Source organism: Cavia porcellus, unplaced genomic scaffold (genome assembly GCF_034190915.1).
Source record: "Cavia porcellus strain 051 isolate PalLab524CR breed Dunkin Hartley unplaced genomic scaffold, mCavPor4.1 scaffold_18, whole genome shotgun sequence".
In the NCBI taxonomy this organism is placed as follows: domain Eukaryota; kingdom Metazoa; phylum Chordata; class Mammalia; order Rodentia; family Caviidae; genus Cavia; species Cavia porcellus.
Genome location: NW_026947501.1, coordinates 70,640,760 through 70,656,479, shown reverse-complemented (window position 1 = coordinate 70,656,479; position 15,720 = coordinate 70,640,760).

Below are 15,720 nucleotides of genomic sequence, written 5' to 3'. Positions count from 1 at the left end.
CAGTCCGCGACACCTATGATGCTCCTGCATTTTTATTTTATTGAGCCAGGGTCTTGCTGTGTAGCCCGGCACCTCCCGAGAACTGGGGTACAGGTGTGTCTCCTGTTTTTCTGCATTCAGTGCTGAGTGTTTTGGGCTAATACACAGGCACAGAGCACATCTAGGTTATTTTCGAACCCCTTACCCTCCCCCACCTACCTCACTCCACCTCCCCTGCTCCTACAAACCCCAGGGGCCTCTTGGATCTTCCCTGGAAGGCAGGGACTGGGCTTCTGGTCTTTCCTTTTGTTTTTGAGCTGGGCCTCGCTGGTAGCCCAGGCTGGCCTCGGACTCACAGTGATCCTCAGCTGCCTGGGTGCACCACCACACCCCATGTGGGAGGAGCTATTTACCTTCATTTTGCAGAGGAGGAAACTGAGGCTTAGGGAACTGAAGTCACTTCCTGGTTCAGCTGGTTTGCGCTAGGACTAAGAAACAAGATCGGCTCTGAATCAGCCTTTCTTCTGCGCTTCCTTCTCTCCCAGCATTCCACAAACATCTGGCAGGTGCAGCAGGCACTATGCCCAACTCTGGTTGGCACTGAAAAATGAAGTGACAGTGTCTCCAAGGAATATAGAATAAGTTTGGGAACCCACTACAAAATTTAAAAGTGTCATTACTAACGGCAGGATTGCTAGGAAAAGAAGCAAATGGGAAATGCAAGTCGCTATGAGGTCAGTAAACTTCACTGACATTAAGGTTGAGGCTTGGACCATGAGAAAGACTCAGCTCTTCATGACCAGGAAAGAAAATGTGTCAGACATAAGAACAGCATGTGTAAAGGTCCTGAGGCAGGAAGGTCACCGTGCAGTGAGGAACTGAAAGCCCTTGGGCATGGCTAGAAGGGCCACTGGAGGAGGAACTGCCAGGAAGAGATCAAATTAGGCCTTGGGTGGTAGGCAAGGAGTGTGGGATTTCTGGTGGGAAATGAGGCCTGATGGCAGGTGTGCTAGGGAAAAATTCATTTATATCTTCAGTAACTTTAGCTTGAGCTCAGGCAACGTGTCTCATGCTGAAGTGAATTCAAAGCTCTCAACCTTGGTGAAGTTTGAGGTCTCAGGCTTCTTGGATGCCAGATCAAATCTGGGACCAAAATACCCACTGGGCCAGGCCAGCACCCAGGAGTTCGCTCCTACAGTGGGGAGCAGGGCAGCAGGAAGGGCTAGGCCCCGGAGGCGCTTGCCCTTTGGTGGCTCCTGCCCTGGATGCCTAGCTGTCTGGCACCGCGTCTGTCCCGCAGAATGAGGCACACAAACACTTTGTCTCTGCAGGCTCCTTTATTGACTGGGCTACAACCTCAATACACGTCCATCCTTGACGGCTTCCTACGTGTTGTGCGCGTCGGGCACTTCCTATACTTGGGCTTATATAGCTAATGTTATCCAATCATGGGATTACACGTGGGGACAGGCGATTGAGCTGCAACAAGGAAGCAATCAATCATTACCATATATGGCGGGGACAGTAAGCCGAGCAAGAACCAGGAAGCAGGATGTGTGCGCCATCTTGGGCACACGATGGGCGGGGGAGCAGCGAGGCGGTAGGCGGACGCCATCTTGTGGCTATATTCTCATGGGGAATACGGCAGGCTCCCAACACCTAGCAACTCAGCCCCTGTGAAGCTGGCAAGAGCCACACTCTGGTCAGCCCACGGGAGTGACTGAGCCTCGGGCTCTGCATCTGCAAGGCCTCAAGTCACCTACGGTGTGAGCAGCTCCCCAATGCTGAGACCGGACAGTTGGGGAAAACGTAACGGAGGAGGGATTTTAGCCTGGCTCACGTTTGCAGAGGTTTAGGCCATGGTGGGCTGACGGCATTGCGTCTAGGCCTGGAGTGCAGCAGAAACAGCAGGACGGAGAAGATGGTGGAGGAGAGTGGCTCACCTCACAGCAGCCAGGGAGGAGAGTGAGCAGGAGAGCCATAGAAGGAAGGACAGGAACTGGACGGAGTCCGAAGGTCACACTGTTCGTCCACGTCCCACCTCCTGGTTCCATCCTCCCCAGTAGGCAGGAGGAGCCCTCTCTGGGACCCCCTTCTGAGCCTCGCTGCGCTGGTTCCCAAGTCCTCCAAACATGAATCTTGGGAATGCTTCACCAGTAAACCACACCCATCTCTTAGAGAGCTGGGCCTTGTACAGGTGGCAGATCCCGGGCCTGGCCCCCGGGAGGGCTGGGGTTTCTGTGCTGTTAGCAGCAGCTGCTTTTCCTGAGCACCTATGATGGACAGGTACTGTATCAAGAACTTGGGCGAACTCCAGTGCACCCCACCCAGACGTCCCCACCTCCTAGAGGAGGCGCTGAGGCTCAGAGACATGAGGTGGTTCAGACAAGTCACTGGTTCACCTTGTCATCCTTTCCCTTCACTCATTCATTCCACTTCATCATTCATTATTTTTCTGAGACAAGGACTCGCTATGTAGTTCAGGCTGGGTTTAAACTCACTATGTACCCCATGGCAATCCTCCTGCCTCAGTCTCCCGAGAATTGGGATGACAGGCTTGTACTCCCACGCCAGGCTCTTTCCACTTTAGACAGTTGCAGGTCTCCAGAGCTGAGAGGAACCCCTCTGGACAGGAAGGAGTTTATCGAGGAGATGGGGCCCTCCCTTACCTGAGACCCTTGTGGAGATCTCAAAGCCACGGCATGTGCGGGTGCCATCACCTCCAGCCTTGTGCATTTGGGACCATGGCAGCTTGGTGATTTTAGGAAGCTGCATGCTGGGGAAGCAGGAAGGTGGCAGTGACTCAGAGGGCGCCAAGGATTCACAGCCCCAGTTGGGCTCCAACAATTGCTCCTAGCAGCTCCTGGTACCAGGGTGTTTACAGGGAAATGGCTGTCACTGATGTGCATCGAACTGTACAGTATACTTATGTTGCTGTGTCATCATTAGAAGTCTGGAGCCTGTTGGCACAAAGCCCTCAGCCAGAGGCAGGTGACAGAGCCTGTTGGGGCCCTGGCCTCCTCATGGAGCAGTAGCGTGCTGGCCTGTCCCTCAGGCCCCCTTGGTCAGCCCAGGGACGTTGCTGAGCTGGTCTGCCCAGATATCACAGGCCATGAAGGCCTAGGCTCTCATAACCCAGCCCTCAACGTCGCCTTGAGTGGAAATTCTGCCCATTCATGCCATCGCTGTGGTCCAGCTGAAACTTCAGTGCCCCCAGTGGTTCATGTGTTGAAATCCCTGTTGGAGGGCTGGGAATTTAGCTCAGCGGCATAAGCACCTGCCTTGCAAGCAGGCGGTCCTGAGTTCGATCCCTGGTACTGATAAAAATGAAAAAGACAAAAACAAACAAACAAATCCCTGTTGGGGGATGGAGTACCTTAAGGAGTTGGAGCCTGGTTGCGAGTCTGGCTCAGTCACCGGGTGCTGGCCCAGGAAGGGATTAATTGGGGTTCTCATGCAACCCTAAGTTGCCATGAGCAGAGCTATTCTAAGAGTAGCCCCAACCTCTGGAACCTCGCTGGTTTCCTGCGCGTCATGGGGCCCCGGAGCACCAGCTCCAGCCAGGATGCTTTCTCTGTAACAGGAAGCAGACAGCTTTTCTCACCAGATGTGGAGCAGCCTAAGCTGCCTGGTCTTACTTTCAGCCTCAAAAAGTATGCGCTGAGCCAGATGTGGTGCCACACGCCTGTCATCCCAGTCCGTGGGATGCCGTGGCCTTTCCCACACCCCAAGACTCAAAGCCCAGCGAGGGGGAGCATACCCAGGCCACAGTTGCAGTCAGAAAGGTTACCCCAGGCTGGGAGTCATTCCCGTAGGGATCTGAAGCCTGCCTTCAGCCTTCCCGGGAAGGGCACCTGGAAAACTTGGTTTCTTTTCTTTTTTCTTGTTTGTTTAAAACAGTGACTCACTATGAAGCTCAGGCTGGCTCTAAACTTATAGTGATCCTCCTGCCTCCCTGAGAGCCGGAAGTACAGGTATGCGCCACCACACCCCCCTAGTTCTTTCCAATGTTTTGTGTCAAGACGCACAAAACATAAAGCTCACTGCTATGATCACTTTTGCCTGCCCAGCTCACCAGCGTTTAACACGCTTTGCTGCCAACATCTCTATGATTTTTCATCTTGCAGAACTGAAATTCTGCTCCCCTGAGAGGAGTGCCCCCTTTCTCTCCCCAGGTTCTAGAAGCTGCCCTGCTCTTTCTGTTCCTCGAACTTGACTGCACGAGGGACCTCCTGGAGGTGGATCCTTCATGTCTGGCTAGGTCCTCAAAGCTCACCCCCAAGGCCTCTACGCTGTCACAGGACCAAACTCCACTGTTTGGTCACCTTGCTTTGATTTTCTGTTCTTCTGTTGGTGGTCACTCAGGTTCTGGTTTTTGCTACTGGGAAAAATGCTACCAGAGTTCAGTTCTTTTTTAAGCCTCCTTCCTTTTTTGCAAGGGGGCGGGGAGGTCCCTGTCCCTGTTCTAGAATTCACTTCTGCTGTTGCCTGAAGGAGCCGCAGAGGCCTTCAGGAGAATAAGAGCACCTAGCTGGGCAGTGCACGCCTGTGCCCAGGGCGTCTGCGATCCCACATGGGTTCACCTGCCCCGTCCTCGCCACCCATGAGTGCCATGGCTGCTATGATTTTACAGGAGCACGAGAAATCGTGACCTTGCCCAAGGTTACACAGGCAGGTAGTGGTAGGGCTGGAGGAGAGCCCAGACCAGAGACTCCCAAATTAGATATCCTCCACAGAACCCACCGCCTCCCACCCGCGGGGCCCCTCCCCCACAGGGCTCCTCCCCCCACAGGGCTCCTCCCCCACAGGGCTCCTCCCCCACAGGGCTCCTCCCCCACAGGGCTCCTCCCCCCACAGGGCTCCTCCCCCACAGGGCTCCTCCCCCACAGGGCTCCTCACCCCACAGGGCTCCTTCCCCCACAGGGCTCCTCCCCCCATAGGGTTCCTCCCGTTCCCTGGCCCCACTCTCCTTGCCGTGCTTTGCACTCATAGACTGCACCCATTTCCCCACCTCCAACCTCCTGGCTCCTCCCACCAACAGGGCTTCTCTACTCACAAGGATCCTCCCATCTCCTGAGTCCTCCAGTCCCTTCGGTCCTCCCATCCCACGCATGGGTCCTCCACTCCTTGGCTCCGCCCATCCCTGTCTTCTCCCGCTCCCTGGCTCCTCCCACCCCTGCTTCTTTGGCATGGACCATCCAAGTGCAGAGTGCTCCTGAACTCCTGCCACTGGCTTGTCCCCAGTGTTTCTGGTGGCGGGAATGGGCCGCCACGGGGCGGGGGGTGGTCAGTGCCAGTTGGAGGGGAGTGTGGGGGAGAAGATGTAGGAGGTGGTAAAGACTGGGCAGCTCCCCTGGGGGCTGGAGGTAGCTGGTCCCTGAGAAGGAGCCCTCCGTGCTGCCCATCTGCCGATACACAAAAAAAAGGCTCCTGCTGGGCATCTCTGCACACGTGCTGCGGTGGTCCAGGGGACTTCAAGGTGAAGGAACACAAGCTGCTCAGTGGAGGTCTCGCCCCACGCGGGGGACCTTCTGCGGCTGGCTGGAATTTCTGCCTCCAAACCGCCTGACCCGGTCAGCCCACGGCTGGCAGTGACCTGCCAACGTCCAGCTTTGGAGGGGAAGGGGCTTCTCTGGAGGGCCCCCTATGAGCCACCCTCAAATTCTACCCTGGGGCAGCAGTAGCCACAGAGTCTGCTGGGACAGTTGTCAGCCAGCGCCATAGGCTGCTGCTTTGCATCCAGGAAACAAACAGCCAAAACAAACTCCTTTTAGCCTGGAGAAGGCAGGCAGCACAGTGTGAGGGCAGAGCTGGTGTTTATGATCCTTAAGATTTTCCACGGAAAGCTAGAAGCCCCGGCACCTGGACCTCCGCCCTCGTTGCTGGGTGCCTCCTAGGCGCTCACTGAGGCGCTAACCTGCACATGGGATCCCTTGGGCCCTCCCCCTCTTTCATCAGATGAGCAAATTCAGACTCTGAAAAAGACCAGCAAGTCACCCAAGACTTAGGGCAGTAAGTGGCAAGGTTTTTTTCCTTGTGCTGGAACTCGGGGCCTTGCACATATGGCAAGTGCTGTATCCCTGAGGGGTCCCCACCACACCCCAGCCCACAAGGCAGGATTGGAATCCAGACCCATCAGTGCCTGCTGAGACCTGGATTCGTGGAGGGGACTTGGAAAGGAGGATTAGCTGGGGGATCTCTGCTTGGGGTCCCTGGAAGGCAATCATGGGACAGGCGCTGGGTGCAGATGGTTGATGATAAAGAACAAGGCTCTTCAAAGGGGAGTGCCTCTGAGTCCTCAGAAGCTGTGAAGAGATGGACCTGATGCGGCAAAGGGACTGTTGGTGCAGTTAAGGTGAAGGGTCTTATTTCCCATTGCTGTGTTGTGTTTAGGACAGTCTCCACAGATAGCCCAGGCCGGTCTCAAACTTGTGGCAATCCCCCTGTCTCAGCCTCCTGAGTGTGTGCACCACCATGCCCAGCTCGAGGTTCTGAAACCTGAGATGGAGCCATTGGGTCACCCCAGCCCTAACCAACTCTAACACTCCAGCCCCACCTCCGCCCCCCAGTCCTGGCTGGGCTGCCCCAGGCTGCCCGGCCCCTCTGTGCCCTGTGCCCCTGCTAGCACTGCTCCTCGAATGCCCCCACACCTCTGCCTGACTCTCGCCTTCTTCGGTGAGCCTCTTGGGGCGGTCCCTGCAGCCCCCCAGGGGTGACAGCCTCTTGCCTGCTTCACTGCCAGCCCCCACCCTGGGAGTGGTCCTGCCACGTGTCCCATCCTACCTCGGGTAAGGATGTCGATGATGCTGCTGAGGCCAGGGCACTTCCTTTGGGCTGTCCTGTTGTCCCAGAGTGTGACCTCTCTGTGCCTGAGTGTCTTCATGTCTAAGTTGAAGGTCACAGAGCCTGCCGTACACTCACAAGGAAGGTGAGGTCAGAGTGACCTGTGAGAGGACTGGGCGCCCTGGGCCCTGCTTCCCTGCAGACCCTGGGCAGGGTCATTCAGCAGTCATCAAGGCCATGAGCGTTCCCCTGTGAAATCACTCCGCCTGTCCCTCTCCTGTGTCCCTCGCTAGGGTGCAGGCGGTGGCAGGCAAGGGCTGACTCTGTCCCCAGCTCCACCCTGCACCCACTGCTGGGCTGGCCAGTGCACTTTCATTGGAAAAATGAGGCCCAGGTAGGGAGAAGCAGCCAGCCTCAGAGCCTGACTGCCCCGGCTCACAGCTGAGTGTGGTTGGTGAGTGACTATATGACCTAAGAGACAGGGCCCAGCTGGGTCACCTGCTGCTGCCCCCACCAGCCCTGTGTACAGGCCACTGCTCTGGGACAGTGAGCCACGCTGATATGGGATCCTGACTCCTGATGCAGTTTGGTGTTGGGGTGCAGTGAGGGCTCCACATGTCACCCCTGGAAATGCGCACAGCTATCGTGGTGGACAGCTGGGCCAGGCAGGGAGGCAGTATGTAGATGGGCATCCCGCCACCCACCCTGGCCCAGGCCTGGCCCTGTGCCGTTAAAGGCCTAGATGCCAGGGTATCCATTTGCAAAAAGACATGCGTCTGGGGGGGAAGAACAATCAGTGCCAAGGTCACCAGCCCCCAGAACAAAACCAAAGTCTGATGAAGAGCCTGGGTGTCACTAGGCCTGGTGTCCTCCGGAGGCTGAGGCAGGGTGGAGGCCAGCCTGGGTTGCACTGCAGGACCCTACCTCAGGGAGGAAAAAGAAAAGGGAAAGGGAAGCACTGCAGCTCTGCGGGCTCTGGAGCTGAAGGAGGCCACCTGTGCCCGAGTCCTGATTCCCAGAGCCAGAGGATTAAACACAACCAGGCGGGCGGAGGCGGCAGTGGAAATCACAGACCCAGCCAGGGAGAGCCGGCCGGCCGAAGGGCAGCGACCGGGCCCGGGACAGGACAGGGCAGGACAGGACAGCCCTGCGACAGTGGCAGCCGCACAGGTGTGGCCTGCTGGCCTGCCACCCATTCTCTCTTCTGCCGTGCTCTGGAGCCCTGACGGCTCCTCTTACATAAACCGAGGCCCAGCTGAGGAGGAGCCCGTGCAGGGGCTGAGCCCGGGCCAGGGCCAGCACCGTTCCTGTCCCTGCCTGTCCATACCCCTCCACCCTGGGCGGACAGTGAGGTCACTGTCACTTTCCTTTCCTCCGGGCTTTCTGTGTTCCACATTTCCATAAGTGTGTGGCTTGCTTTTCACAACAACCTCGTGTCAATCCTGTGATCAGAAAGGAACAGTAATGGGCCTGGTGGCACACGCCTGTCATGCCAGCACTCTGGGAGGCTGAGGCAGGAGGATCATGTGCTTGACACCACCTGGGAAGCTTAGGCACTTTGGGAGACGCTGCCTCACAATAAAAAGTAAAAGAGCTGGCTACAGCTCAGTGGGAAGGCCCTGGTTTCAGTCTAACACAAAAAGAAAAAAGTCTGGAGTCTCAGGTTAAATGCAAAGAGCTGAATGCAAATTCCATGTGCAACTGGATCCAGAGTGATTCACCCTCTGGACAGAGACACGCCCAACACTGCCCGCCAGCACGCAGGAAGTCCATAGCACACAGGGGTCCAGCTGGGGCCGTCTGGGATTATCTTACATGTTTGGTAGTGGTCTGGCTTTCCCCCTTTTATTCATTTGCAGTCTTTTGGAGACAGGGTCTCTCTGTCCTGGCCTTGAACCCCCTGTGTGCCCTAGGCTGAACTCAGGGCTGCCCTCCTGCCTCAGCCTCCCGAGTGCGGGCATCACGGCTGTGCACCACCACGCCTGCTTTTTTTTCTTCACTTTCAGCAGGAGCGCAGCCCTGAGCTTGGGCAGCTGTTGTCCCCACTGGCACCCATGGGCGTTTCTGCAGCTGAACCGGCTCCTGACAGGTGGGAGACTCCCCTGAAGCTGCTGGACATACTGGGGAGTGTGGGCTGACACTGCTGTTTGTCACCCTGTCCCCACCCTAGGGACAAGGAAAGGCCATTCTGAGCAGAGCCTCCCTCCCAGGCCAGCACCAGCCTCGGCTTGGGCTCTGCCCCTCCAGGCAGCCCAGTGCCCCAAGGCACTGCTCGGCACTGTCCCCGTCCCCAGGCACCATCCCTAGACGCAGCAGAAGCAGCTGGGGCTGTAGGCTCCCAGGGCTCCCTGTCCCTGTCCCACCATAGCTGCATCCCTGGTATGCGGAAGGTCAGTGCTGCATGGGCAGCTTCTCTGGGATGAAGCCAGCTGTGGTCCAGAGGTGAAGCAACCCTCAGAGGCCACACAGCCTGGCCGTGGAGACTGCCCATTCCATGCAGTAGTCTCACCCCTCCCCAGCCTCCAGGTCTGGGTGGGAGGTGGGTCCTTGCTGAGGCTGCTCCACAGGGGTAGGCGTCCCTGTCACCCAGCGGGCACTGTGCAGGGTGGCTGGTGACAGCTGCTGACCCCAGCTGGGTGGAGCCACCTGGCTGGCTGACAGGCATGGGAGAGACGTGCCCCCTCTTCACTCTGGCCCTGAGGGCACCTCGTTCTGGTCTGGCAGGACATGAGGACTGGGCCGGTCACCCAGGGCAACAGATCAGCATGGGCAGACCCTGTCTGGTGACAGCTGAGCAGTGGGAGGGGTGGCTGGCCTGGGCCCTGCTTCTGGGAGCTGATGTCCACAGGGGCCGGAGAGGATCTGCATTCCTGTCCCACTGCTCACTGCCCCGCCCAGGACCCAGTCCTTCCCGGTTCTCGGCCTTATCATTTGTTTGTTCCTTTGTTTTTTTGAGCTAAGCAGTCCAGGCTGCTGTGAAGTCATTAAGGACCCTAGGCTGACCTTGAACTCCTGGAGATCCTCCTGCCCCAGCCTCCTTGGGCCTCAGTCTTCCAATCTATGCAGTGGACCCAGACTGTGCCTGGAAGGCTTAGACAGCACGGCTGTGCCTGCCCAGGGTGGGTCACACTGGCTCCCGGGCAGCCTGGTGCCAGCCTGGGTGGCTGCCAGGCCCTCTCTGTCACACATGTCTGCAGGCCTTGGTGTGGCTCTGCTAAGCTAAATGCACTCATTAGGGCTCAGAAAACCAAAGCACAATGGCTGTGGGGGTGGGGGTGGCTACAGCTTCAAGGTTCTGGGCACAGGAAGGCTGTGTCTGCCGGGAAGGCCCAGTGGGGTGAGGCTCAGGAGAGGAGGGGAAGAGAGAGACCACGGAACGGGAGACCCAGGGATGCTCGGGGTGGTGGACTCAGGGATGCTGACAGGAAAGTTGCCAGGTGTGGTGGTGCACACCTGTGCTTCCAGGGCTCAGGAGGACGAGGCAGGGGACTGCAGTGGATTCAAGGCCAAGCCTCAAGAACCACCTGGAGGTACGTGAGCCCAGTGTACCTTTCTCCCTTTACAGGACCGAGTAGGGCTAGGCAAGCTCCACAGGAAGACATACTGGACTGTTTATTTCGTTTACATTGCTTTTGAGACAGGGTTTGCCATGCAGTTCAGGCTGGTCCTGAATTCACTATGTAGCCCACACTGGCCTGGAACCCATAGCCCTGCCTCAGCTTCCCGAGTGCCCACGTTACAGGCACGTGCCACCTAACTGATACTGAGATACTGAGATTTGCTAAATTGCCCAGGCCGGCCTTGAATTTCTGATCCTCCCTTTTCCCCACCTTGTGTAACTGGGATTACAGTGTATATCACTGTGCCCAGCTTCAAATATTTAAAATATGCTTTCTGTAAACTAACTTAGGGAGGCCAAGTGTGGTGGCTCAGGCTTATAATCAGCACTCAGGAGGCTGAGGCGGGAGGACCACAGGGAGTGTGAGGTCAGGCTATGAGGCCTTGTCTCAAAAAACAAAAACAGGGCTGGGGATATAGCTTATTGGTACAGCCCTTGCCTGGCACACGCAAGGTGGTGAGTTCCATCTCTGATGCCAAACAAAACAAAACAAAACAAAAACCCCCAAAGTCATATGGTGACTATCAGTGTGCAGTTCACAGCTGTTAGCTTTTGTTCCGTTTCCAAGTCTGAGATAAAGTCGTTCTGGTGATTAAGTTTTTTTCCTGCCCTAGAGGAAGTGCTCCAGTGGGGAGTGACCTGGGGACTCTGAACTGTCGCTCAGCCTACCCGTACTCTCCTCAGTCTGGGCACTCGGTGCCAGTGGCAGGAGGCTGAGGCAGGGTGGTCACAGTTCTCCATGTGGTCAGAGTCCTCAGGGGAGGAGGGCAGCCCACCTAGGAAAGGGTGCAGTCCCGATGCAGTTTCCTGATTGTGTCTGCGCTGCCGGGAGATAAGTGGGACACTGGCTGCCCTGTGAGCTCCTGCCCGTGGGTGCTTAGCACATGGGAAAGGGCTGGTCCTTGTCCCTGTGAGCACTTGTTCCTGCCACATTCTGGTCCCAGGTGACCGGGAAAACAGTCAGTTTAATGAACTAAATATTGAAAGTGCCACCCTGGACGTCGTGACATACAGTGCTGACAATCCCGGCACTCAGGAGGCTGAGGCAGGAGAATCCCTGTGAATTTGGGGCCAGCCTGGGCTCCACAAGAGACCCCATCACTGAAAACAAGCCAGAACAAAGAGGCTAACAGCTGCTCAAGGTTGTCAGCCGGGTGGGTGACACCTAAACCCCCCAGCCCGGCCATGTGCCAGCTGGCCTTGACCATCGGGTTCCTCAGTGGGCATCCAGTAGGCAGGACAGCCAGCAAAAGGGTCTCCCTGCTCCACAACTTTGGAGCCCCCTGCGCTGGACAGCCTCGCCTGGCTGTCTCCGGTGTCCCTGGGCACACGGGGGAACCTTGGAAGTCTAGGGCCCTTTTCCCTTGGCTGAGGTTCCCCGTCCTTTCATTCCGGAGCCTCCCACAAAACCCACAAGCACCCATGGGTCCTGCAGAACTGGGCACAGGCAGCCCGGTCAGGCTGGCTTGGCCAGCAGGGGCTGGGGACCCTAGGCCGTGGCTTCCTCCCTCAGAGTCCCTGCTCAGACCTGGGCACTGGAAATCATAGCCCCCACCCACACCATCCACATCCATGCTCATTCCTGCCTCAGCCTCCCCACCTGGGACCAGCCTGGACTCCACACCAGCGAGTTGCCCATTCTGCCTCTCCAGGGTGAGGACTGGGCATGGTGGCTCTCTGCCGATGGCTTTTATTTTGTTTTGAGACAGGGTCTCCTGAGTAGCTCAGACTGGCCTGAAACTCATGGCAATCCTCCTGCCTCAGCCTCCCAAATGCTGGGGTGAACCCATGCACACTAGGCCTGGCTCACTGGCCATCTTGAGCCATTCGGAGTGTGTTGTTCTCTGTAACATGCAGACCAGAGAGCTGGTTTTGAAAGACAAATTCAAAGCAGATATTCCCTGCTGGCTGCGGCTTATCTGCTTTGAGCAGAGGCCTTGGGGCCTGAGAACAGCGGGTGCAGCAGGACTTGGGGACCCAGATAGGCGGCAGGGCCCCACCTGCAGTGGGGAAAGCATCCGGGCCACCGAAGGGCCACTGCCGGAGGGAAATCATTCTCTTCAAGAACACACAGAATTATCGCCTTGTGATCCCCGACAGACAGCAAAAGGATGTCCCCCCCCCGCCCCCGCTCCCCCCGCTGAGGCTCACACATGGCTCAGGCCGGCTTTCACCTGTGTAGCTCACTGGGGAGGCTAGGCAGGAGGGTCCATCCAGGTTTGAGGCCAGCCTGGGAACAGAAGAAGACCCTATCTCAAAAAAGAGAACACAACATAACAAAAACAATCAAAATAAAACATCTCTAAATAAAATAGCTCTCAGCAAGCGAGGCAGGGGTTTTGCTTTATCCTGAGAGCATTCCAGGCTTCTTCATTTTTCATGTTACCAACACAGTGTGTGTTTATTGTAGACAGCAGGAAAGGACAGAAAAACATAAAGAACACACCAGAAAGCACCAGAGGCAGCCTCTTGTTTTAGGACACACTCTGTCTGTCTGTCTCTCTTTTCTATTTCCCTCTTTCTTTCTTTCTTTCTGTTAATGGGTTATACTTTGTTTTGTTCCAGGAATTGAACTCAGGACCTTGTGCTCGCCAGGCAGGCACTGTGCCCTGAGCTACGTCCTGGCCTACGCTGCTTGATTTTGTCCTGAGGGATTGAACCACAGGGCTACACTCTCAGACGTTTATATTTTATGGTTTTTGTTTTGTATTTTGTTTTTTGAGGCAGGATCTCCCCATGTAATTCAAGCTGGCCCTGAACTTACTATGTAGCCCAGGTTGGCTTTATACTCACAGTGATCCTCTTGCCTCAGCTCCCAAATGCTAGGATTATAGGCGTGTGCCACCGCATCTTGCTATTTTGGTTTTGAGACAGGATATTTCTGTGTAGACCAGAGTACTGGGAGCTCAGTGCCCTCTTTACATCAGTGGAGCAGGACCTGTTCTGCTTAGGGGACCCCACTGTCATGGCAACAGGCACATAACTGCTGATGTGGGCCTAGGAGGGAATTGTGTGGGTGCCAGATGGGGGCAGCAGGGCAGCCCAGCTGGGAAGGGATTATTCACCCCCAGACCAGAAGGATCTACATGGAGGACAGCTTGTTATATGTGGGGGTGGGGTTAGAATTCCAGGCCCCAGGGGAGCAGCAGGTGCAAAGGTCCTGAGGTCATGTGGGTGATTTTTGGCATAGTTGAGCAACACATATTGCACAATGGTGTTTGCCTAGGGTTATAGGCTGTAGGTACCTGGGAGAGGAACCCATCCTGCTGCAGCTCTGGAGGGCTCAGAGGCAAACAGGAGAGATGGAGTGATTGAGAAATATATGTTAGGGTCAGGTGTGGTAGTGCACTAGGTAGGCTGAGGCATGAGGGTTACCAGGAGCTTGAGGCCAGCTTGGATTCCACAGTGATTGTAAGGCCAGCCAAGATTACACTGCAAAACCCTATTTCAACAAACAGCAGAAAAGAAAAGTCAACTACAAATCTGGAGAGCAATAATTCTGTGGATCAATTCTCTTTTTTTTTGTCTTTTTTGAGATGGAGTCTCCTTATGCAGTTCAGGCTGGCCTTGAGCTCACTTTGTAGCCCACGCTGGTCTTAAACTCTCCAAGATCCTCCTGCCTCAGCCTCCTGAGTACTAAAAGGACAGGGTTGCGCTGCCATGCCCCATTGTAAAGTGCAGCTCACGGCCCCAAGCAGACCCTGAGAAAGCTGTGCAAGGGGACAGCAGGAGGCCGCCAAGCCCAGCAGAACCGGCCCCGCTGCCCGCCCTGCAGCCACCTGAGTGGCCAGGCCCACAGGGATCCACTCTGCCCTCCCCAGAGTGGAAACAAACATCACTGTTGTTTACTTGTCGGCAATACTGAGGAGTGAACCCAGGGCCTTTGCACTGGGATATGTCTCCATATGTCTCTTTTTTATTTTTATCCTTACATTTTGAGACAAGGTCCCATTCCTGTTGGGCGTTGAGCTCGCACTTTCGATCCTCCTGCCTTGGCCTCCCAGAGTACCGGGATGACAGGCGGCACCCCCATAGCTGTCTGTGGAACAAAGATTTAAAATTACCAAATCCGGGGCTGGGGATTTAGCTCAGCGGCATAAGCGCCTGCCTTGCAAGCAGGCAGTCGTGAGTTCGATCCCCGGTACTGATAAAAACGAAAAAGACCAAAAAAAAAAAAAAAATAAAAAAAATAAAAAAAATTAAATAAAATTACCAAATCCAAGGTAGCGGCTGTCAGAGCCCAGCGCAGCCCTGAGCTCCAGCCGCGGCACCGGCACCGGCTGTTTGCGTTAGCAACGCAGGGTTTTGGGGGGCGCTAGGCGCGGGGTGCAGCCCGACACCAGTCACCCGTGGTGCCACGCTGCCCCCCAGTGGCCGTGCACAGCACTGCAGGACCACAGGGCCTGAGGGTCCCAGGAGCTTGGTTCCCTGGGAGATCTGGGGTCTCCGAAGCCAGGCGGAGCTCACTTTGCAGCCCTGTCCTCGGGCTGATGGAGTCCTGACTACCCGTGTCCACAAGGAGGTCTCTGGTCCCTGAACAGACGTGTACTCCCTGCACCTCGCTGCTAGGGCATGGGGGGGCGACAGGCAGAGCCATGCTTTGTCCTGAGCTTTATTACCGTGCACTGGGTCGACTGCCTCCTGTTGCTGTGGCCACGGAGCTCAACAAGAGCCCCAGCACGTCAGGAGGCTGGGCTCGGAGACCCCCACCCTTGGATAGCACCTTGGGAGGTCGATGGCGACGGTCACCCCAGATGACACTCCGAGGTGACACTCAGAAGGGTGGGCGGGTGTGCGCTGTGTGAGCAGACAGGTCTCATGGCGTAGTCACCGAGTGATCCAGACTGTTCTGCACAAGACCTTGTCTCGAAACTTAAAAAAGAAAACTGTGAATTGTTTTAGCAAAAGCTTTATGTAGGACATTTTCACATTCTCTGAACATCGAAGGAGTGTACTAATTACTTACAGTAGTTCCCAGAAGTTGCTAAATAGTAAATGTAGGTTTCCTGTTCTCTCAGCTTCTAAATTTAGCAATCACTTGGGGAAGAAGCTGGGGACGTGGCTCAGAGGTGCAATGCCTGTCCCACCAGAGCCGGCACCAAAAAACCTTTTATTTTTAAAAGCACTTGGACAAACATAAATGTATGGCATAGAAACTCCATGAACTGGGCATGGAAATGCACTTGGGAGGCTGAGGCAGGAGGACTGCCACAAGTTTGAGGCCAGCCTGAACACTGAAAACCTGTACCAAAAAATGAACTGACGGTCCACGAAAGCCATGGGCAAGACTGTGTTGGGACAATGTTTGTAATACACAGAATAAGCGAGAATTCGCTCTC